We start from the raw sequence: 22,910 nt of genomic DNA, 5'->3' as shown, positions 1-22,910 counted from the left end.
TTTCTCTGAGAAGCACAGAAGTGGAGATGCTGGAGAGACGGATAACGTGTCAGGTGAGATGGGCTGTTGCTCTGGTGTTATTGGAGGGTGTAAAATACTGTCCTGGTTTCCCTCGCTGTTTTCCAGAAAGGCCAAACCAGGTGTTATCAGAATCCCAATATTGACACGGATCCATCACAAATGTCTTCATATTAGGGACTGAAGTGAGTGTTGGCAGTCAGGTGCTGGAGGAGTGGAGGAACGGATGTGAAGAGGACACAATCAGCGCCAACACGCACTCATCCACATAGACACTGCTGGGCTTCTTACACACAGCACTGATCTGGCACTGCACTACTGTGTACTAGACCAGACAGCAGGTGCACACACACACACACACACACACATACCACAGTCAGTGTTTGAATCTCAACAAAACCAGATCCTGGTCACACTTCACCCCAAAATATAAAGCAGGAAATATAAAGACTTAGACCCGAGTGCAAAACTGGAGGCTCTGGACCTTTCCAGAGCTGAGATATTGAGATATTTATAATGGCATAAATGCTACGTGGGATCTCAATATCTCAGCTCTGGAAGGGTCTAGAGCCTCCATTTTTGCACTCAAGTCTAAGTCTCATGGCCCTGTATCAGAATCCAAGGTTTTGAGAAGATTGGAGAAACTTATTTTCTCGCCCCGAAAAAAAACCCGAAAGGGGTACCACTGTCGTTTTTTTTTTTTTTGGTCGAAATTTTGAGTTTCTCTGATCTTCTCAAAACTCTGGATTCTGATAGAGGGCCATGAGACTTAGACCTGAGAGCAAAAATGGAGGCTCTAGACCCTTCCAGAGCTGAGATATTGAGATATTTATAATGGCATAAATGCTACGTGGTATCACAATATCTCAGCTCTGGAAGGGTCTAGAGTCTCCATTTTTACACTCAGGTCTAAGTCTCATGGCCCTCTATCAGAATCCATAGTTTTGAGAAGATTGGAGAAACTTATTTTCTCGGCCCGAAAAAAAAAACGAAAGGGGTACCACTGTCGTTTTTTTTTTTTTCGTCGAAATTTTGAGTTTCTCTGATCTTCTCAAAACTCTGGATTCTGATACAGGGCCATGAGACTTAGACCTGAGTGCAAAAATGGAGGCTCTAGACCCTTCCAGAGCTGAGATATTGAGATATTTATAATGGCATAAATGCTACGTGGTATCACAATATCTCAGCTCTGGAAGGGTCTAGAGTCTCCATTTTTACACTCAGGTCTAAGTCTCATGGCCCTCTATCAGAATCCATAGTTTTGAGAAGATTGGAGAAACTTATTTTCTTGGCCCGAAAAAAAAAACGAAAGGGGTACCACTGTCGTTTTTTTTTTTTGGTCGAAATTTTTAGTTTCTCTGATCTTCTTGAAACTCTGGATTCTGATAGAGGGCCATGAGACTTAGACCTGAGTGCAAAAATGGAGGCTCTAGACCCTTCCAGAGCTGAGATATGTTAAAGGATGTATAGGCCAAACCAGGTGTTATCCGAATCCCGATATTGACACGGATCCATCACAAATGTCTTCATGTTAGGGACTGAAGTGCGTGTTGGCAGTCAGGTGCTGGAGGAGTAGAGGAACGGATGTGAAGAGGACACAATCAGCGCCAACACGCACTCATCCAAATAAACACTGCTGGGCTTCTTACACACAGCACTGATCTGGCACTGCACTACTGTGTACTAGACCAGACAGCAGGTGCACACACACAAACACACACACACACACACCACAGTCAGTGTTTGAATCTCAACAAAACCAGATCCTGGTCACACTTCACCCCAAAATATAAAGCAGGAAAAATAAAGACTTAGACCCGAGTGCAAAACTGGAGGCTCTGGACCTTTCCAGAGCTGAGATATTGAGATATTTATAATGGCATAAATGCTACGTGGGATGTCCATATCTCAGCTCTGGAAGGGTCTAGAGCCTCCATTTTTGCACTCAAGTCTAAGTCTCATGGCCCTGTATCAGAGTCCAGAGTTTTAAGAAGATTGGAGAAACTTATTTTCTCGCCCCGAAAAAAAAAAACGAAAGGGGTACCACTGTCGGGTTTTTTTTGGTGGAAATTTTGAGTTTCTCTGATCTTCTCAAAACTCTGGATTCTGATAGAGGGCCATGAGACTTAGACCTGAGAGCAAAAATGGAGGCTCTAAACCCTTCCAGAGCTGAGATATTGAGATATTTATAATGGCATAAATGCTACGTGGGATCTCAAAATCTCGGCTCTGGAAGGGTCTAGAGCCTCCATTTTTGCACTCAAGTCTAAGTCTCATGGCCCTGTATCAGAATCCAGAGTTTTGAGAAGATTGGAGAAACTTATTTTCTCGGCCCGAAAAAAACACAAAAACGAAAGGGGTACTACTATCGTTTTTTTTTTTGGTCGAAATTTTGAGTTTCTCTGATCTTCTTGAAACTCTGGATTCTGATAGAGGGCCATGAGACTTAGACCTGAGTGCAAAAATGGAGGCTCTAGACCCTTCCAGAGCTGAGATATTGAGATCTTACGTAGCATTTATGCCATTATAAATATCTCAATATCTCAGCTCTGGAAGGGTCTAGAGCCTCCATTTTTGCACTCAGGTTTAAGTCTCATTGCCCTCTATCAGAATCCAGAGTTTTGAGAAGATTTGAGAAACTTAATTTTTCGCCCAAAAAAAAAAAAAAAAACGAAAGGGGTACCACTGTCGTTTTTTTTTTTCGGGTCGAATTTTTGAGTTTCGATATCTCAGCTCTGGAAGGGTCTAGAGCCTCCATTTTTGCACTCAGGTTTAAGTCTCATGGCCCTCTATCAGAATCCAGAGTTTTGAGAAGGTTGGAAAAACTTAATTTTTCGCCCCCCCCAAAAAAACCGAAAGGGGTACCACTGTCGTTTTTTTTTTCGGGTCGAATTTTTGAGTTTCGATATCTCAGCTCTGGAAGGGTCTAGAGCCTCCATTTTTGCACTCAGGTATAAGTCTCATGGCCCTCTATCAGAATCCAGAGTTTTGATAAGGTTGGAGAAACTTAATTTTTCGCCCCCCCCAAAAAAACCCGAAAGGGGTACCACTGTCGTTTCTTTTTCGGGTCGAATTTTTGAGTTTCGATATCTCAGCTCTGGAAGGGTCTAGAGCCTCCATTTTTGCACTCAGGTTTAAGTCTCATGGTCTTCTATCAGAATGCAGAGTTTTGAGAAGGTTGGAAAAACTTAATTTTTCGCCCCCCAAAAAAAACGAAAGGGGTACCACTGTCGTTTTTTTTTCGGGTCAAATTTTTGAGTTTCGATATCTCAGCTCTGAAAGGGTCTAGAAACTCCATTTTTGCACTCAGGTATAAGTCTCATGGCCCTCTATCAGAATCCAGAGTTTTGAGAAGATTGGAGAAACTTAATTTTTCGCCCCCCCCCCAAAAAAAAACGAAAGGGGTACCACTGTCGTTTTTTTTTTCGGGTCGAATTTTTGAGTTTCGATATCTCAGCTCTGGAAGGATCTAGAGCCTCCATTTTTGGACTCAGGTCAAAGTCTCGTGGCCCTCTATCAGAATCCAGAGTTTTGAGAAGATTGAAAAAAACTTAATTTTTCGCCCGAAAACGAAAAAAAACTAAAGGGGTAACACTGTAATTTTTTTTTCGGGTCGAAATTTTGAATTTTGATATCTCAGCTCTGGAAGGGTCTAGAGCCTCCATTTTTGCACTCAGGTCAAAGTCTCGTGACCCTCTATCAGAATCCAGAGTTTTGAGAAGATTGGAGAAACTTAATTTTTCGCCCTAAAACGAAAAAAAAACGAAAGGGGTAACACTGTCGGTTTTTTTTTTTGGGTCGAAATTTTGAATTTCGATATCTCAGCTCTGGAAGGGTCTAGAGCCTCCATTTTTGCACTCAGGTCAAAGTCTCGTGACCCTCTATCAGAATCCAGAGTTTTGAGAAGATTGGAGAAACTTAATTTTTCGCCCTAAAACGAAAAAAAACGAAAGGGGTAACACTGTCGTTTTTTTTTTTGGGTCGAAATTTTGAATTTCGATATCTCAGCTCTGGAAGGGTCTAGAGCCTCCATTTTTGCACTCAAGTCAAAGTCTCGTGGCCCTCTATCAGAATCCAGAGTTTTGAGAAGATTGGAGAAACTTAATTTTTCGCCCGAAAACGAAAAAAAACGAAAGGGGTAACACTGTTGTTTTTTTTGGGGTTGAAATTTTGAATTTCGATATCTCAGCTCTGGATGGGTCTAGAGCCTCCATTTTTGCACTCAGGTTTAAGTCTCATGGCCCTCTATCAGAATACAGAGTTTTGAGAAGGTTGGAAAAACTTAATTTTTCGCCCCCCCAAAAAAACGAAAGGGGTACCACTGTCGTTTTTTTTCGGGTCGAATTTTTGAGTTTCGATATCTCAGCTCTGAAAGGGTCTAGAAACTCAATTTTTGCACTCAGGTATAGGTCTAATGGCCCTCTATCAGAATCCAGAGTTTTGAGAAGATTGGAGAAACTTAATTTTTAGCCCCACCCCCCAAAAAAAACACGAAAGGGGTACCACTGTCGTTTTTTTTTCGGGTCGAATTTTTGAGTTTCGATATCTCAGCTCTGGAAGGGTCTAGAGCCTCCATTTTTGCACTCAGGTTTAAGTCTCATGGTCCTCTATCAGAATCCAGAGTTTTGAGAAGATTGGAGAAACTTAATTTTTCACCCGAAAAAAAAAAACGTAAGGGGTACCACTGTCGTTTTTTTTCGGACCGAATATTTGAGTATCGATATCTCAGCTCTGGAAGGAGCTAGAGCCTCAATTTTTGGACTCAGGTCAAAGTCTCGTGGCCCTCTATCAGAATCCAGAGTTTTGAGAAGATTGGAGAAACTTAATTTTTCGCCCTAAAACGAAAAAAAAAAACGAAAGGGGTAACACTGTCGTTTTTTTTTTTTGGGTCGAAATTTTGAATTTCGATATCTCAGCTCTGGAAGGGTCTAGAGCCTCCATTTTTGCACTCAAGTCAAAGTCTGTTGGCCCTCTATCAGAATCCAGAGTTTTGAGAAGATTGGAGAAACTTAATTTTTCGTCCGAAAATGAAAAAAAAACGAAAGGGGTAACACTGTCGTTTTTTTTTTGGGTCGAAATTTTGAATTTCGATATCTCAGCTCTGGAAGGGTCTAGAGCCTCCATTTTTGCACTCAGGTCAAAGTCTCGAGGCCCTCTATCAGAATTCAGAGTTTTGAGAAGATTGGTGAAAGTTAATTTTTCGCCCGAAAACAAAAAAAAAACGAAAGGGGTAACACTGTAGTTTTTTTTTTCGGGTCGAAATTTTGAATTTCGATATCTCAGCTCTGGAAGGGTCTAGAGCCTCCATTTTTGCACTCAGGTCAAAGTCTCGTGGCACTCTATCAGAATCCAGAGTTTTGAGAAGATTGGAGAAACTTAATTTTTCACCCGAAAACGAAAAAAAACGAAAGGGGTAACACTGTCGTTTTTTTTTGGGTAGAAATTTTGAATTCCGATATCTCAGCTCTGGAAGGGTCTAGAGCCTCCATTTTTGCACTCAAGTCAAAGTCTCGTGGCCCTCTATCAGAATCCAGAGTTTTGAGAAGATTGGAGAAACTTAATTTTTCGCCCGAAAACGAAAAAAAACGAAAGGGGTAACACTGTCGTTTTTTTTTGGGTAGAAATTTTGAATTCCGATATCTCAGCTCTGGAAGGGTCTAGAGCCTCCATTTTTGGACTCAGGTCAAAGTCTCGTGGCCCTCTATCAGAATCCATAGTTTTGAGAAAATTGGAGAAACTTAATTTTTCGCCCGAAAATGAAAAAAAACAAAAGGGGTAACACTGTCGTTTTTTTTTTGGGTCGAAATTTTGAATTTCGATATCTCAGCTCTGGAAGGGTCTAGAGCCTCAATTTTTGCACTCAGGTCAAAGTCTCGTTGCCCTCTATCAGAATCCAGAGTTTTGAGAAAATTGGAGAAGCTTAATTTTTCGCCCGAAAACGAAAAAAAACAAAAGGGGTAACACTGTCGTTTTTTTTGGGGTCGAAATTTTGAATTTCGATATCTCAGCTCTGGAAGGGTCTAGAGCCTCCATTTTTGCACTCAAGTCAAAGTCTCGTGGCCCTCTATCAGAATCCAGAGTTTTGAGAAGATTGGAGAAACTTAATTTTTCGCCCGAAAACGAAAAAAAACGTAAGGGGTAACACTGTCGTTTTTTTTTCGGGTCGAAATTTTGAATTTCGATATCTCAGCTCTGGAAGGGTCTAGAGCCTTCATTTTTGCACTCAAGTCAAAGTCTCGTGGCCCTCTATCAGAATCCAGAGTTTTGAGAAGATTGGAGAAACTTAATTTTTCGCCCGAAAACGAAAAAAAAACGAAAGGGGTAACACTGTCGTTTTTTTTTGGGTAGAAATTTTGAATTCCGATATCTCAGCTCTGGAAGGGTCTAGAGCCTCCATTTTTGGACTCAGGTTAAAGTCTCGTGGCCCTCAATCAGAATTCAGAGTTTTGAGAAGATTGGAGAAGCTTAATTTTTCGCCCAAAAACGAAAAAAAACAAAAGGGGTAACACTGTCGTTTTTTTTTGGGGTCGAAATTTTGAATTTCGATATCTCAGCTCTGGAAGGGTCTAGAGCCTCCATTTTTGCACTCAGGTCAAAGTCTCGTGGCCCTCTATCAGAATCCAGAGTTTTGAGAAGATTGGAGAAACTTAATTTTTCGCCCGAAAACGAAAAAAAACGAAAGGGGTAACACTGTCGTTTTTTTTTTGGGTAGAAATTTTGAATTCCGATATCTCAACTCTGGAAGGGTCTAGAGCCTCCATTTTTGCACTCAAGTCAAAGTCTCGTGGCCCTCTATCAGAATCCAGAGTTTTGAGAAGATTGGAGAAACTTAATTTTTCGCCCGAAAACGAAAAAAAAACGAAAGGGGTAACACTGTCGTTTTTTTTGGGTAGAAATTTTGAATTCCAATATCTCAGCTCTGGAAGGGTCTAGAGCCTCCATTTTTGGACTCAGGTCAAAGTCTCGTGGCCCTCTATCAGAATCCATAGTTTTGAGAAGATTGGAGAAACTTAATTTTTCGCCCGAAAATGAAAAAAACAAAAGGGGTAACACTGTCGTTTTTTTTTTGGGTCGAAATTTTGAATTTCGATATCTCAGCTCTGGAAGGGTCTAGAGCCTCCATTTTTGCACTCAGGTCAAAGTCTCGTGGCCCTCTATCAGAATTCAGAGTTTTGAGAAGATTGGAGAAACTTAATTTTTCGCCCCCCCCCCAAAAAAAAAACGAAAGGGGTACCACTGTCGTTTTTTTTTTTCGGGTCGAATTTTTGAGTTTCGATATCTCAGCTCTGGAAGGATCTAGAGCCTCCATTTTTGCACTCAGGTTTAAGTCTCGTGGCCCTCTATCAGAATCCAGAGTTTTGAGAAGATTGGAGAAACTTAATTTTTCGCCCGAAAAAAAAAACGTAAGGGGTACCACTGTCGTTTTTTTTTTCGGACAGAATATTTGAGTTTCGATATCTCAGCTCTGGAAGGAGCTAGAGCCTCCATTTTTGGACTCAGGTCAAAGTCTTGTGGCCCTCTATCAGAATCCATAGTTTTGAGAAGATTGGAGAAACTTATTTTCTTGGCCCGAAAAAAAAAAACGAAAGGGGTACCACTGTCGTTTTTTTTTTTGGTCGAAATTTTTAGTTTCTCTGATCTTCTTGAAACTCTGGATTCTGATAGAGGGCCATGAGACTTAGACCTGAGTGCAAAAATGGAGGCTCTAGACCCTTCCAGAGCTGAGATATGTTAAAGGATGTATAGGCCAAACCAGGTGTTATCCGAATCCCGATATTGACACGGATCCATCACAAATGTCTTCATGTTAGGGACTGAAGTGCGTGTTGGCAGTCAGGTGCTGGAGGAGTAGAGGAACGGATGTGAAGAGGACACAATCAGCGCCAACACGCACTCATCCAAATAAACACTGCTGGGCTTCTTACACACAGCACTGATCTGGCACTGCACTACTGTGTACTAGACCAGACAGCAGGTGCACACACACAAACACACACACACACACACACCACAGTCAGTGTTTGAATCTCAACAAAACCAGATCCTGGTCACACTTCACCCCAAAATATAAAGCAGGAAAAATAAAGACTTAGACCCGAGTGCAAAACTGGAGGCTCTGGACCTTTCCAGAGCTGAGATATTGAGATATTTATAATGGCATAAATGCTACGTGGGATGTCCATATCTCAGCTCTGGAAGGGTCTAGAGCCTCCATTTTTGCACTCAAGTCTAAGTCTCATGGCCCTGTATCAGAGTCCAGAGTTTTAAGAAGATTGGAGAAACTTATTTTCTCGCCCCGAAAAAAAAAAACGAAAGGGGTACCACTGTCGGTTTTTTTTGGTGGAAATTTTGAGTTTCTCTGATCTTCTCAAAACTCTGGATTCTGATAGAGGGCCATGAGACTTAGACCTGAGAGCAAAAATGGAGGCTCTAAACCCTTCCAGAGCTGAGATATTGAGATATTTATAATGGCATAAATGCTACGTGGGATCTCAAAATCTCGGCTCTGGAAGGGTCTAGAGCCTCCATTTTTGCACTCAAGTCTAAGTCTCATGGCCCTGTATCAGAATCCAGAGTTTTGAGAAGATTGGAGAAACTTATTTTCTCGGCCCGAAAAAAACACAAAAACGAAAGGGGTACTACTATCGTTTTTTTTTTGGTCGAAATTTTGAGTTTCTCTGATCTTCTTGAAACTCTGGATTCTGATAGAGGGCCATGAGACTTAGACCTGAGTGCAAAAATGGAGGCTCTAGACCCTTCCAGAGCTGAGATATTGAGATCTTACGTAGCATTTATGCCATTATAAATATCTCAATATCTCAGCTCTGGAAGGGTCTAGAGCCTCCATTTTTGCACTCAGGTTTAAGTCTCATTGCCCTCTATCAGAATCCAGAGTTTTGAGAAGATTTGAGAAACTTAATTTTTCGCCCAAAAAAAAAAAAAAAACGAAAGGGGTACCACTGTCGTTTTTTTTTTTCGGGTCGAATTTTTGAGTTTCGATATCTCAGCTCTGGAAGGGTCTAGAGCCTCCATTTTTGCACTCAGGTTTAAGTCTCATGGTCCTCTATCAGAATCCAGAGTTTTGAGAAAATTGGAGAAACTTAATTTTTCGCCCGTAAAAAAAACCGAAAGGGGTACCTCTATCGTTTTTTTTTTTCGGGTCGAATTTTTGAGTTTCGATATCTCAGCTCTGGAAGGGTCTAGAGCCTCCATTTTTGCACTCAGGTTTAAGTCTCATGGCCCTCTATCAGAATCCAGAGTTTTGAGAAGGTTGGAAAAACTTAATTTTTCGCCCCCCCCAAAAAAACCGAAAGGGGTACCACTGTCGTTTTTTTTTTCGGGTCGAATTTTTGAGTTTCGATATCTCAGCTCTGGAAGGGTCTAGAGCCTCCATTTTTGCACTCAGGTATAAGTCTCATGGCCCTCTATCAGAATCCAGAGTTTTGATAAGGTTGTAGAAACTTAATTTTTCGCCCCCCCCAAAACAACCCGAAAGGGGTACCACTGTCGTTTTTTTTTTCGGGTCGAATTTTTGAGTTTCGATATCTCAGCTCTGGAAGGGTCTAGAGCCTCCATTTTTGCACTCAGGTTTAAGTCTCATGGTCTTCTATCAGAATGCAGAGTTTTGAGAAGGTTGGAAAAACTTAATTTTTCGCCCCCCAAAAAAAACGAAAGGGGTACCACTGTCGTTTTTTTTTCGGGTCAAATTTTTGAGTTTCGATATCTCAGCTCTGAAAGGGTCTAGAAACTCCATTTTTGCACTCAGGTATAAGTCTCATGGCCCTCTATCAGAATCCAGAGTTTTGAGAAGATTGGAGAAACTTAATTTTTCGCCCCCCCCCAAAAAAAAACGAAAGGGGTACCACTGTCGTTTTTTTTTTCGGGTCGAATTTTTGAGTTTCGATATCTCAGCTCTGGAAGGATCTAGAGCCTCCATTTTTGCACTCAGGTTTAAGTCTCGTGGCCCTCTATCAGAATCCAGAGTTTTGAGAAGATTGGAGAAACTTAATTTTTCACCCGAAAAAAAAAAACGTAAGGGGTACCACTGTCGTTTTTTTTCGGACCGAATATTTGAGTTTCGATATCTCAGCTCTGGAAGGAGCTAGAGCCTCAATTTTTGGACTCAGGTCAAAGTCTCGTGGCCCTCTATCAGAATCCAGAGTTTTGAGAAGATTGGAGAAACTTAATTTTTCGCCCTAAAACGAAAAAAAAAAACGAAAGGGGTAACACTGTCGTTTTTTTTTTGGGGTCGAAATTTTGAATTTCGATATCTCAGCTCTGGAAGGGTCTAGAGCCTCCATTTTTGCACTCAAGTCAAAGTCTGTTGGCCCTCTATCAGAATCCAGAGTTTTGAGAAGATTGGAGAAACTTAATTTTTCGCCCGAAAACGAAAAAAAACGAAAGGGGTAACACTGTCGTTTTTTTTTTGGGTCGAAATTTTGAATTTCGATATCTCAGCTCTGGAAGGGTCTAGAGCCTCCATTTTTGGACTCAGGTCAAAGTCTCGTGGCCCTCTATCAGAATCCAGAGTTTTGAGAAGATTGGAGAAACTTAATTTTTCGTCCGAAAATGAAAAAAAAACGAAAGGGGTAACACTGTCGTATTTTTTTTGGGTCGAAATTTTGAATTTCGATATCTCAGCTCTGGAAGGGTCTAGAGCCTCCATTTTTGCACTCAGGTCAAAGTCTCGAGGCCCTCTATCAGAATTCAGAGTTTTGAGAAGATAGGTGAAAGTTAATTTTTCGCCCGAAAACGAAAAAAAACGAAAGGGGTAACACTGTAGTTTTTTTTTTCGGGTCGAAATTTTGAATTTCGATATCTCAGCTCTGGAAGGGTCTAGAGCCTCCATTTTTGCACTCAGGTCAAAGTCTCGTGGCACTCTATCAGAATCCAGAGTTTTGAGAAGATTGGAGAAGCTTAATTTTTCGCCCGAAAACGAAAAAAAACAAAAGGGGTAACACTGTCGTTTTTTTTTTGGGGTCGAAATTTTGAATTTCGATATCTCAGCTCTGGAAGGGTCTAGAGCCTCCATTTTTGCACTCAGGTCAAAGTCTCGTGGCCCTCTATCAGAATCCAGAGTTTTGAGAAGATTGGAGAAACTTAATTTTTCACCCGAAAACGAAAAAAAACGAAAGGGGTAACACTGTCGTTTTTTTTGGGGTAGAAATTTTGAATTCCGATATCTCAGCTCTGGAAGGGTCTAGAGCCTCCATTTTTGCACTCAAGTCAAAGTCTCGTGGCCCTCTATCAGAATCCAGAGTTTTGAGAAGATTGGAGAAGCTTAATTTTTCGCCCGAAAACGAAAAAAAACGAAAGGGGTAACACTGTCGTTTTTTTTTGGGTAGAAATTTTGAATTCCGATATCTCAGCTCTGGAAGGGTCTAGAGCCTCCATTTTTGGACTCAGGTCAAAGTCTCGTGGCCCTCTATCAGAATCCATAGTTTTGAGAAAATTGGAGAAACTTAATTTTTCGCCCGAAAATGAAAAAAAACAAAAGGGGTAACACTGTCGTTTTTTTTTGGGTCGAAATTTTGAATTTCGATATCTCAGCTCTGGAAGGGTCTAGAGCCTCCATTTTTGCACTCAGGTCACAGTCTCGTTGCCCTCTATCAGAATCCAGAGTTTTGAGAAAATTGGAGAAGCTTAATTTTTCGCCCGAAAACGAAAAAAACCAAAAGGGGTAACACTGTCGTTTTTTTTGGGGTCGAAATTTTGAATTTCGATATCTCAGCTCTGGAAGGGTCTAGAGCCTCCATTTTTGCACTCAAGTCAAAGTCTCGTGGCCCTCTATCAGAATCCAGAGTTTTGAGAAGATTGGAGAAACTTAATTTTTCGCCCGAAAACGAAAAAAAACGTAAGGGGTAACACTGTCGTTTTTTTTTCGGGTCGAAATTTTGAATTTCGATATCTCAGCTCTGGAAGGGTCTAGAGCTTCCATTTTTGCACTCAAGTCAAAGTCTCGTGGCCCTCTATCAGAATCCAGAGTTTTGAGAAGATTGGAGAAACTTAATTTTTCGCCCGAAAACGAAAAAAAAAACGAAAGGGGTAACACTGTCGTTTTTTTTGGGTAGAAATTTTGAATTCCGATATCTCAGCTCTGGAAGGGTCTAGAGCCTCCATTTTTGGACTCAGGTTAAAGTCTCGTGGCCCTCTATCAGAATCCATAGTTTTGAGAAGATTGGAGAAACTTAATTTTTCGCCCGAAAATGAAAAAAAACGAAAGGGGTAACACTGTCGGTTTTTTTTTTGGGTCGAAATTTTGAATTTCGATATCTCAGCTCTGGAAGGGTCTAGAGCCTCCATTTTTGCACTCAGGTCAAAGTCTCGTGGCCCTCTATCAGAATTCAGAGTTTTGAGAAGATTGGAGAAGCTTAATTTTTCGCCCAAAAACGAAAAAAAACAAAAGGGGTAACACTGTCGTTTTTTTTTGGGGTCGAAATTTTGAATTTCGATATCTCAGCTCTGGAAGGGTCTAGAGCCTCCATTTTTGCACTCAGGTCAAAGTCTCGTGGCCCTCTATCAGAATCCATAGTTTTGAGAAGATTGGAGAAACTTAATTTTTTGCCCGAAAACGAAAAAAAACGAAAGGGGTAACACTGTCGTTTTTTTTTTGGGTAGAAATTTTGAATTCCGATATCTCAACTCTGGAAGGGTCTAGAGCCTCCATTTTTGCACTCAAGTCAAAGTCTCGTGGCCCTCTATCAGAATCCAGAGTTTTGAGAAGATTGGAGAAACTTAATTTTTCGCCCGAAAACGAAAAAAAAAACGAAAGGGGTAACACTGTCGTTTTTTTTGGGTAGAAATTTTGAATTCCGATATCTCAGCTCTGGAAGGGTCTAGAGCCTCCATTTTTGGACTCAGGTCAAAGTCTCGTGGCCCTCTATCAGAATCCATAGTTTTGAGAAGATTGGAGAAACTAAATTTTTCGCCCGAAAATGAAAAAAACAAAAGGGGTAACACTGTCGTTTTTTTTTTGGGTCGAAATTTTGAATTTCGATATCTCAGCTCTGGAAGGGTCTAGAGCCTCCATTTTTGCACTCAGGTCAAAGTCTCGTGGCCCTCTATCAGAATTCAGAGTTTTGAGAAGATTGGAGAAACTTAATTTTTCGCCCCCCCCCCCCCAAAAAAAAAACGAAAGGGGTACCACTGTCGTTTTTTTTTTCGGGTCGAATTTTTGAGTTTCGATATCTCAGCTCTGGAAGGATCTAGAGCCTCCATTTTTGCACTCAGGTTTAAGTCTCGTGGCCCTCTATCAGAATCCAGAGTTTTGAGAAGATTGGAGAAACTTAATTTTTCGCCCGAAAAAAAAAACGTAAGGGGTACCACTGTCGTTTTTTTTTCCGGACAGAATATTTGAGTTTCGATATCTCAGCTCTGGAAGGAGCTAGAGCCTCCATTTTTGGACTCAGGTCAAAGTCTCGTGGCCCTCTATCAGAATCCAGAGTTTTGAGAATATTGAAAAAAACTTAATTTTTCGCCCGAAAACGAAAAAAAACTAAAGGGGTAACACTGTCATTTTTTTTTTCGGGTCGAAATTTTGAATTTTGATATCTCAGCTCTGGAAGGGTCTAGAGCCTCCATTTTTGCACTCAGGTCAAAGTCTCGTGACCCTCTATCAGAATCCAGAGTTTTGAGAAGATTGGAGAAACTTAATTTTTCGCCCGAAAACGAAAAAAAACGAAAGGGGTAACACTGTCGTTTTTTTTTTTTCGGTCGAAATTTTGAATTTCGATATCTCAGCTCTGGAAGGGTCTAGAGCCTCCATTTTTGCACTCAGGTCAAAGTCTCGTGACCCTCTATCAGAATCCAGAGTTTTGAGAAGATTGGAGAAACTTAATTTTTCGCCCTAAAACGAAAAAAAAAAACGAAAGGGGTAACACTGTCGTTTTTTTTTTTGGGGTCGAAATTTTGAATGTCGATATCTCAGCTCTGGAAGGGTCTAGAGCCTCCATTTTTGCACTCAAGTCAAAGTCTCGTGGCCCTCTATCAGAATCCAGAGTTTTGAGAAGATTGGAGAAACTTAATTTTTCGCCCGAAAACGAAAAAAAACGAAAGGGGTAACACTGTTGTTTTTTTTGGGGTTGAAATTTTGAATTTCGATATCTCAGCTCTGGATGGGTCTAGAGCCTCCATTTTTGCACTCAGGTTTAAGTCTCATGGCCCTCTATCAGAATACAGAGTTTTGAGAAGGTTGGAAAAACTTAATTTTTCGCCCCCCCAAAAAAACGAAAGGGGTACCACTGTCGTTTTTTTTTCGGGTCGAATTTTTGAGTTTCGATATCTCAGCTCTGAAAGGGTCTAGAAACTCAATTTTTGCACTCAGGTATAAGTCTAATGGCCCTCTATCAGAATCCAGAGTTTTGAGAAGATTGGAGAAACTTAATTTTTAGCCCCACCCCCCAAAAAAAACACGAAAGGGGTACCACTGTCGTTTTTTTTTTCGGGTCGAATTTTTGAGTTTCGATATCTCAGCTCTGGAAGGGTCTAGAGCCTCCATTTTTGCACTCAGGTTTAAGTCTCATGGTCCTCTATCAGAATCCAGAGTTTTGAGAAGATTGGAGAAACTTAATTTTTCACCCGAAAAAAAAAAACGTAAGGGGTACCACTGTCGTTTTTTTTTCGGACCGAATATTTGAGTATCGATATCTCAGCTCTGGAAGGAGCTAGAGCCTCAATTTTTGGACTCAGGTCAAAGTCTCGTGGCCCTCTATCAGAATCCAGAGTTTTGAGAAGATTGGAGAAACTTAATTTTTCGCCCTAAAACGAAAAAAAAAAACGAAAGGGGTAACACTGTCGTTTTTTTTTTTTGGGTCGAAATTTTGAATTTCGATATCTCAGCTCTGGAAGGGTCTAGAGCCTCCATTTTTGCACTCAAGTCAAAGTCTGTTGGCCCTCTATCAGAATCCAGAGTTTTGAGAAGATTGGAGAAACTTAATTTTTCGCCCGAAAACGAAAAAAAACGAAAGGGGTAACACTGTCGTTTTTTTTTTGGGTCGAAATTTTGAATTTCGATATCTCAGCTCTGGAAGGGTCTAGAGCCTCCATTTTTGGACTCAGGTCAAAGTCTCGTGGCCCTCTATCAGAATCCAGAGTTTTGAGAAGATTGGAGAAACTTAATTTTTCGTCCGAAAATGAAAAAAAAACGAAAGGGGTAACACTGTCGTATTTTTTTTGGGTCGAAATTTTGAATTTCGATATCTCAGCTCTGGAAGGGTCTAGAGCCTCCATTTTTGCACTCAGGTCAAAGTCTCGAGGCCCTCTATCAGAATTCAGAGTTTTGAGAAGATTGGTGAAAGTTAATTTTTCGCCCGAAAACGAAAAAAAACGAAAGGGGTAACACTGTAGTTTTTTTTTTCGGGTCGAAATTTTGAATTTCGATATCTCAGCTCTGGAAGGGTCTAGAGCCTCCATTTTTGCACTCAGGTCAAAGTCTCCTGGCACTCTATCAGAATCCAGAGTTTTGAGAAGATTGGAGAAGCTTAATTTTTCGCCCGAAAACGAAAAAAAACAAAAGGGGTAACACTGTCGTTTTTTTTTGGGGGTCGAAATTTTGAATTTCGATATCTCAGCTCTGGAAGGGTCTAGAGCCTCCATTTTTGCACTCAGGTCAAAGTCTCGTGGCCCTCTATCAGAATCCAGAGTTTTGAGAAGATTGGAGAAACTTAATTTTTCACCCGAAAACGAAAAAAAACGAAAGGGGTAACACTGTCGTTTTTTTTTGGGTAGAAATTTTGAATTCCGATATCTCAGCTCTGGAAGGGTCTAGAGCCTCCATTTTTGCACTCAAGTCAAAGTCTCGTGGCCCTCTATCAGAATCCAGAGTTTTGAGAAGATTGGAGAAACTTAATTTTTCGCCCGAAAACGAAAAAAAACGAAAGGGGTAACACTGTCGTTTTTTTTTGGGTAGAAATTTTGAATTCCGATATCTCAGCTCTGGAAGGGTCTAGAGCTTCCATTTTTGGACTCAGGTCTCAAAGTCTCGTGGCCCTCTATCAGAATCCATAGTTTTGAGAAAATTGGAGAAACTTAATTTTTCGCCCGAAAATGAAAAAAAACAAAAGGGGTAACACTGTCGTTTTTTTTTTGGGTCGAAATTTTGAATTTCGATATCTCAGCTCTGGAAGGGTCTAGAGCCTCCATTTTTGCACTCAGGTCAAAGTCTCGTGGCCCTCTATCAGAATTCAGAGTTTTGAGAAGATTGGAGAAACTTAATTTTTCGCCCGAAAACGAAAAAAAAACGAAAGGGGTAACACTGTCGTTTTTTTTTTCGGGTCGAAATTTTGAATTTCGATATCTCAGCTCTGGAAGGGTCTAGAGCCTCCATTTTTGCACTCAGGTCAAAGTCTCGTTGCCCTCTATCAGAATCCAGAGTTTTGAGAAGATTGGAGAAACTTAATTTTTCGCCCGAAAACGAAAAAAAAACGAAAGGGGTAACACTGTCGGTTTTTTTTTGGGTAGAAATTTTGAATTCCGATATCTCAGCTTTGGAAGGGTCTAGAGCCTCCATTTTTGGACTCAGGTTAAAGTCTCGTGGCCCTCTATCAGAATCCATAGTTTTGAGAAGATTGGAGAAACTTAATTTTTCGCCCGAAAACGAAAAAAAACGTAAGGGGTAACACTGTCGTTTTTTTTTCGGGTCGAAATTTTTAGTTTCGATATCTCAGCTCTGGAAGGGTCTAGAGCCTCCATTTTTGCACTCAGGTCAAAGTCTCGCGGCCCTCTATCATAATCCAAAGTTTTGAGAAAATTGGAGAAACTTGATTTTTCGCCCGAAAACGGAAAAAAACGTAAGGGGTAACACTGTCGTTTTTTTTTCGGGTCGAAATTTTGAGTTTCGATATCTCAGCTCTGGAAGGGTCTAGAGCCTCCATTTTTGCGCTCAGGTCAAAGTCTCGCGGCCCTCTATCATAATCCAGAGTTTTGAGAAGATTGGAGAAACTTGATTTTTCGCCCGAAAACGAAAAAAAACGAAAGGGGTAACACTGTCGTTTTTTTTTCGGGTCGAAATTTTGAATTTCGATATCGGAAGCTCTGGAAGGGTCTAGAGCCTCCATTTTTGCACTCAGGTCAAAGTCTCGCGGCCCTCTATCATAATCCAAAGTTTTGAGAAGATTGGAGAAACTTAATTTTTCGCCTGAAAACGAAAAAAAACGAAAGGGGTAACACTGTCGTTTTTTTTTTTCGGGTCGAAATTTTGAATTCCGATATCTCAGCTCTGGAAGGTTCTAGAGCCTCCATTTTTGGACTCAGGTCAAAGTCTCGTGGCCCTCTATCAGAATCCATAGTTTTGAGAAGATTGGAGAAACTTAATTTTTCGCCCGAAAATGAAAAAAAACAATAGGGGTAACACTGTCGTTTTTTTTTTGGGTCGAAATTTTGAATTTCGATATCTCAGCTCTGGAAGGGTCTAGAGCCTCCATTTTTGCACTCAGGTCAAAGTCTCGTGGCCCTCTATCAGAATTCAGAGTTTTGAGAAGATTGGAGAAACTTAATTTTTGGCCTGAAAACGAAAAAAAAACGAAAGGGGTAACACTGTCGTTTTTTTTTTCGGGTCGAAATTTTGAATTTCGATATCTCAGCTCTGGAAGGGTCTAGAGCCTCCATTTTTGCGCTCAGGTCAAAGTCTCGCGGCCCTCTATCATAATCCAGAGTTTTGAAAAGATTGGAGAAACTTGATTTTTCACCCGAAAACGAAAAAAAAAACGTAAGGGGTAACACTGTCGTTTTTTTTTTCGGGTCGAAATTTTGAGTTTCGATATCTCAGCTCTGGAAGGGTCTAGAGCCTCCATTTTTGCACTCAGGTCAAAGTCTCGCGGCCCTCTATCATAATCCAAAGTTTTGAGAAGATTGGAGAAACTTGATTTTTCGTCCGAAAACGAAAAAAAACGTGAGGGGTAACAGTGTCGTTTTTTTTTCGGGTCGAAATTTTGAGTTTCGATATCTCAGCTCTGGAAGGATCTAGAGCCTCCATTTTTGCGCTCAGGTCAAAGTCTCGCGGCCCTCTATCATAATCCAGAGTTTTGAGAAGATTGGAGAAACTTGATTTTTCGCCCGAAAACGAAAAAAAACGAAAGGGGTAACACTGTCGTTTTTTTTTCGGGTCGAAATTTTGAGTTTCGATATCTCATCTCTGGAAGGGTCTAGAGCCTCCATTTTTGCGCTCAGGTCAAAGTCTCGCGGCCCTCTATCATAATCCAGAGTTTTGAGAAGATTGGAGAAACTTGATTTTTCGCCCGAAAACGAAAAAAAACGTAAGGGGTAACACTGTCGTTTTTTTTTTCGGGTCGAAATTTTGAGTTTCGATATCTCAGCTCTGGAAGGGTCTAGAGCCTCCATTTTTGCACTCAGGTCTAAGTCTCATGGCCCTCTATCAGAATCCAGAGTTTTGGGAAGATTGAAGAAACTTAATTTTTCGCCCGAAAACGAAAAAAACGTAAGGGGTAACACTGTCGTTTTTTTTTCGGGTCGAAATTTTGAGTTTCGATATCTCAGCTCTGCAAGGGTCTAGAGCCTCCATTTTTGCACTCAGGTCAAAGTCTCGCGGCCCTCTATCATAATCCAAAGTTTTGAGAAGATTGGAGAATCTTGATTTTTCGCCCGAAAACGGAAAAAAAACGTAAGGGGTAACACTGTCGTTTTTTTTTCGGGTCAAAATTTTGAGTTTCGATATCTCAGCTCTGGAAGGGTCTAGAGCCTCCATTTTTGCGCTCAGGTCAAAGTCTCGCGGCCCTCTATCATAATCCAGAGTTTTGAGAAGATTGGAGAAACTTGATTTTTCGCCCGAAAACGAAAAAAAACGAAAGGGGTAACACTGTCGTTTTTTTTTCGGGTCGAAATTTTGAGTTTCGATATCGGAAGCTCTGGAAGGGTCTAGAGCCTCCATTTTTGCACTCAGGTCAAAGTCTTGCGGCCCTCTATCATAATCCAAAGTTTTGAGAAGATTGGAGAAACTTGATTTTTCGCCCGAAAATGAAAAAAAACGTAAGGGGTAACACTGTCGTTTTTTTTTTTCGGGTCGAAATTTTGAGTTTCGATATCTCAGCTCTGGAAGGGTCTAGAGTCTCCATTTTTGCGCTCAGGTCAAAGTCTCGTGGCCCTCTATCATAATCCAGAGTTTTGAGAAGATTGGAGAAACTTGATTTTTCACCCGAAAACGAAAAAAACGTGAGAGGTAACACTGTCGTTTTTTTTTTCGGGTCGAAATTTTGAGTTTCGATATCTCAGCTCTGGAAGGGTCTAGAGCCTCCATTTTTGCGCTCAGGTCAAAGTCTCGAGGCCCTCTATCATAATCCAGAGTTTTGAGAAGATTGGAGAAACTTGATTTTTCACCCGAAAACGAAAAAAAACGAAAGGGGTAACACTGTAATTTTTTTTGGGGTCGAAATTTTGGGATCTCAATATCTTAGCTCTGGAAGGGTCTAGAGCCTCCATTTTTGCACTCAGGTCTAAGTCCCATGGCCCTCTATCAGAATCCAGAGTTTCAAGAAGATCAGAAAAACTCAAAATTTCGACCCCAAAAAAAACAAAACGACAGTGTTACCCTTGTCATTTTTTTTTTTTGGTGCGAAACAATTTGTTTTTCCAATCTTCTTGAAACTCTGGATTCTGATAAATGGCCATGGGACTTGGGGCTGAGTGCAAAAATGGAGGCTCTAGACCCTTCCAGAGCTGAGATATTAAGATCCCATGTAGCATTTATGCCATTATGATCCCACATAGCATTTTTGCCATTATAAATATCTCAATATCTCAACCCTCGAAATTTTGGGTTTCTCTGGGGTCGAAATTTTGAGTTTCTCTGATCTTCTTGAAACTCTGGATTCTGATAGAGGGCCATGAGACTTAGACCTGAGTGCAAAAATGGAGGCTCTAGACCCTTCCAGAGCTGAGATATTGAGACATTTATAATGGCATAAATTCTACGTGGGATCTCCATTGCTGCATTCCAAACCGCATATTTCCCTACTATTTAGTATGGAAAAAAGAGTAGGCGAGCAAAAAAGTATGAATGAATCCAAAAGAGTAGGCGAGAATTACCTGGGTGACGTAGTAATTGTCGTGAGATTCGGACTTAAGTGCGTTCCAATATGCCTACTTTCCTACTATATAGTAGGCGAAAACAGTACGTGAAGGAAGCAGTATGTTCGTTTTCATAAAAGAGTAGGTGAGAAGTTCTCGGATCGCTTACTGCTTCCGCCCAGATTTTTGAGTGCTGTCCGATGGGTACTCATGATACTCATCGATCTATCCGAGGAGGCCACGTGAGAGGATTCGTCAGTATCAACATCGTGGAGATCAGCGACGCGGGGGTTTGAAATGTGAGTAAACATGGTTCCATTGTGTTTAAATCGGATGTGTTAAACTACTTTAGAGTAAGTTGAAGGTCTAAAGTAGTTAGACAGTATAGTATAGTTGTGATTTTGCTGTAAACACATGTTTTATTATGTATAGCTAACCAGGGGAGCTCCAGTAACCATAAAGTTACTTTTCCAAAGTGGATTTACCTAACCATACATCTTAAATACGCTTTTTTAAAATGTCTGTTTACATCAGGAAGGAAAATATTGTATAAGTATTGCAGGTGAGCACATCCCAACATGAAAAATACATGTGTGTGCTATTATGTAGGATAATTCACTGTTGTCAACACTGCTTACATTAGACAAATATGTGCTGTAAATAAACACTTCTATAAAGTAACTAAACATGATATATAGTTAATTTGTCCCTTATTAGTGTTGATATATTGAAGAACATTTAAGTTGGATTAAAAGTGAGTTAACACATCAACCTCAGCATAAATGCAGTGTTGAGCTCATAATGAGAATCTTTTCTGTATGTTACAGGGACAGAAGAACACGCGTGTGTTTATCCGGTGGAGAGAGGCTCATGATGCTGAATGCTGTCATCAATGGCTCTGAGTGAGTACAGTGGTATGAATAAGTTTTGGCACCCATGCTAAAGTTGCCTAAAAAGATGTATAAAAAAAATCATCTTTTGGATATTGATCCACACCTAGAGATTGACATGGTTTTACTTCGGTTAGCCTAATAGCTGGTTTGATTTGCATTGAAAGATGATCTTATGGAAAGTACCCCATGCCAATCTCTAGGTGTGGTGGAAGGTGTGTGATGATGTGGGGATATTTTAATTCCAAAGGCCAAGGGAACTTTATCAGGATGCATATTATCCTGGATCCATGAAATAACTGGCTTTTAAAAATAAAAATCTGCCTGACTCTATGGGAATTTAACATAGGGATGCCCTGACTTATGCACCCTGTATTTTAAGGAAAAACATTTATTTAATTTAGGATGCATTATTCATTCACAAAGAAAATTTGTGTCCTTAAAGGTTGGAGTTTTCCTCATTTTTCTAATTAAGGCATTAAGATCAATATCCAAAAGATTTTTATTCCTCTTTTTAGGCAACTTTAGCATGCGTGCCAAAACCTATTCATACCACTGAATACTACAGAAATGGATGACAAAATCTATTGAATGTTAAGTTGTAGTTTATTTGAATGATTGTAACTTCAAACTGAGAAATTACAACAACACCTTTCTGAGTCTTGATTTCTGCATTTTGCTGCAGAGCTTTTGTGGTGGAGCAGGACCTGCAAGGAAAGATGATGGCAGCATTTGTTGGGGGAAAAAAAGGTTTCAGGGATTTAACTCAAATATAAAGTAAGGCTATTTTTAATAGATAAATCAAATGACATTGTGCTGTTAAAATGACTGCTTTTGTGTAATGTTTGTGAGCATTTTTGTAGGATCTGAAAAGTCTGCAGACTGGTGTGAGCACTGAGGATGAGGAGCCCAGAGCTGAATCCTGGAAGTGGTGCTATGGATGAGTCCCTCCATCACTCCACCTGCCCTTACAAGACCCTCTATCGCTCCACCTGCCCTTATTGCCTCAGATTGTGAAGCGCAGCAACAAGCTCCAGCACGAAGGCACAGTCCCCTCTGGTGAATTCATCAGAATAAAGCTGCAGAATGGGAACCGCTGTGTTGAGTCGGCAGTAGGATATGGTGTTCAGTGGCTGTAAATACATGCTTGTAGTTTGAGTAAAGCTTTGTTTCATGTGTTGTTGACTTGAATATGCATTTGTTTATTGTGATGGTTACTTTTATTTGTTATTTTACTAATTTATTCATGTTTCTAATTGTTGTCAGCATATAAAATTTAATTAATGTATGCATTAATTCATCGATTGACTGACGATTTAGATGTTTCACTGCATTTAGCAATATAAATGAATTCATGCATAACTGTCATATGACAAAACAAATTACATTTAGCTTGTTTTATAAAATTATATTTTTAGTATATAAAAAGTTATCTAATTCAGTATTGGTCAACATTTAATATTATTATTTTGATTAAGTTTTGGGGTGGGCTAACAATGCAATTCATTCTGAGGTAATATTAATTTTTTTGAGTATAAAATCAACAGTTTTCTCCAAAAGAGGTCTTCGAGCAGCTGTCCGTCTCCTTTGTGCAGACATTACAAACGCAGAGGAAAACTGTTCTAGGTTGTGCTGTCGAGTCACTGATGTTATGAAGTGTTAGTGCACCTGTCGCTTAAACTTATTACATGCAAGATCATGGAAAGATACTATAGTTTATGTAACAATCATAATGCAAAACAGAAAATATAAAGATCATTGGTTTGTGTACATCATAATATGACATAAAATTATATTTATACACAAGAACAATAAAAAAGGCTAAATATCTTCATTATAGTTTGTCATAATACATTAAAAGAAGTTGTTATATGTCTGAGGGATGAAACGAGGTAAATTCATGAAGGAAAAAGAGGAAAACCTAAAGGAGAAACTTTTTGGGTATAAAAAAAAATAAATTAACAACATAATCAAGAGATGATG

The 22,910-nt window shown here is 40.1% G+C and overlaps 1 long non-coding RNA gene across 1 annotated transcript; it reads left to right on the top strand.

The window, feature by feature from the left end:
• The first annotated feature begins 19,943 nt into the window (after positions 1–19,943).
• On the top strand, positions 19,944–22,107 carry LOC120486106 (uncharacterized). Its single transcript, XR_016155341.1, has 3 exons — positions 19,944–20,939; positions 21,613–21,704; positions 21,791–22,107. It is a non-coding gene; the product is annotated as an uncharacterized LOC120486106 (long non-coding RNA).
• The last annotated feature ends 803 nt before the right edge of the window (positions 22,108–22,910 follow it).

Source organism: Pimephales promelas, chromosome 3, assembly GCF_988280905.1.
Source record: "Pimephales promelas chromosome 3, fPimPro1.hap1.1, whole genome shotgun sequence".
Taxonomy (NCBI): domain Eukaryota; kingdom Metazoa; phylum Chordata; class Actinopteri; order Cypriniformes; family Leuciscidae; genus Pimephales; species Pimephales promelas.
This window is presented reverse-complemented; position numbering and strand designations above follow the sequence as displayed.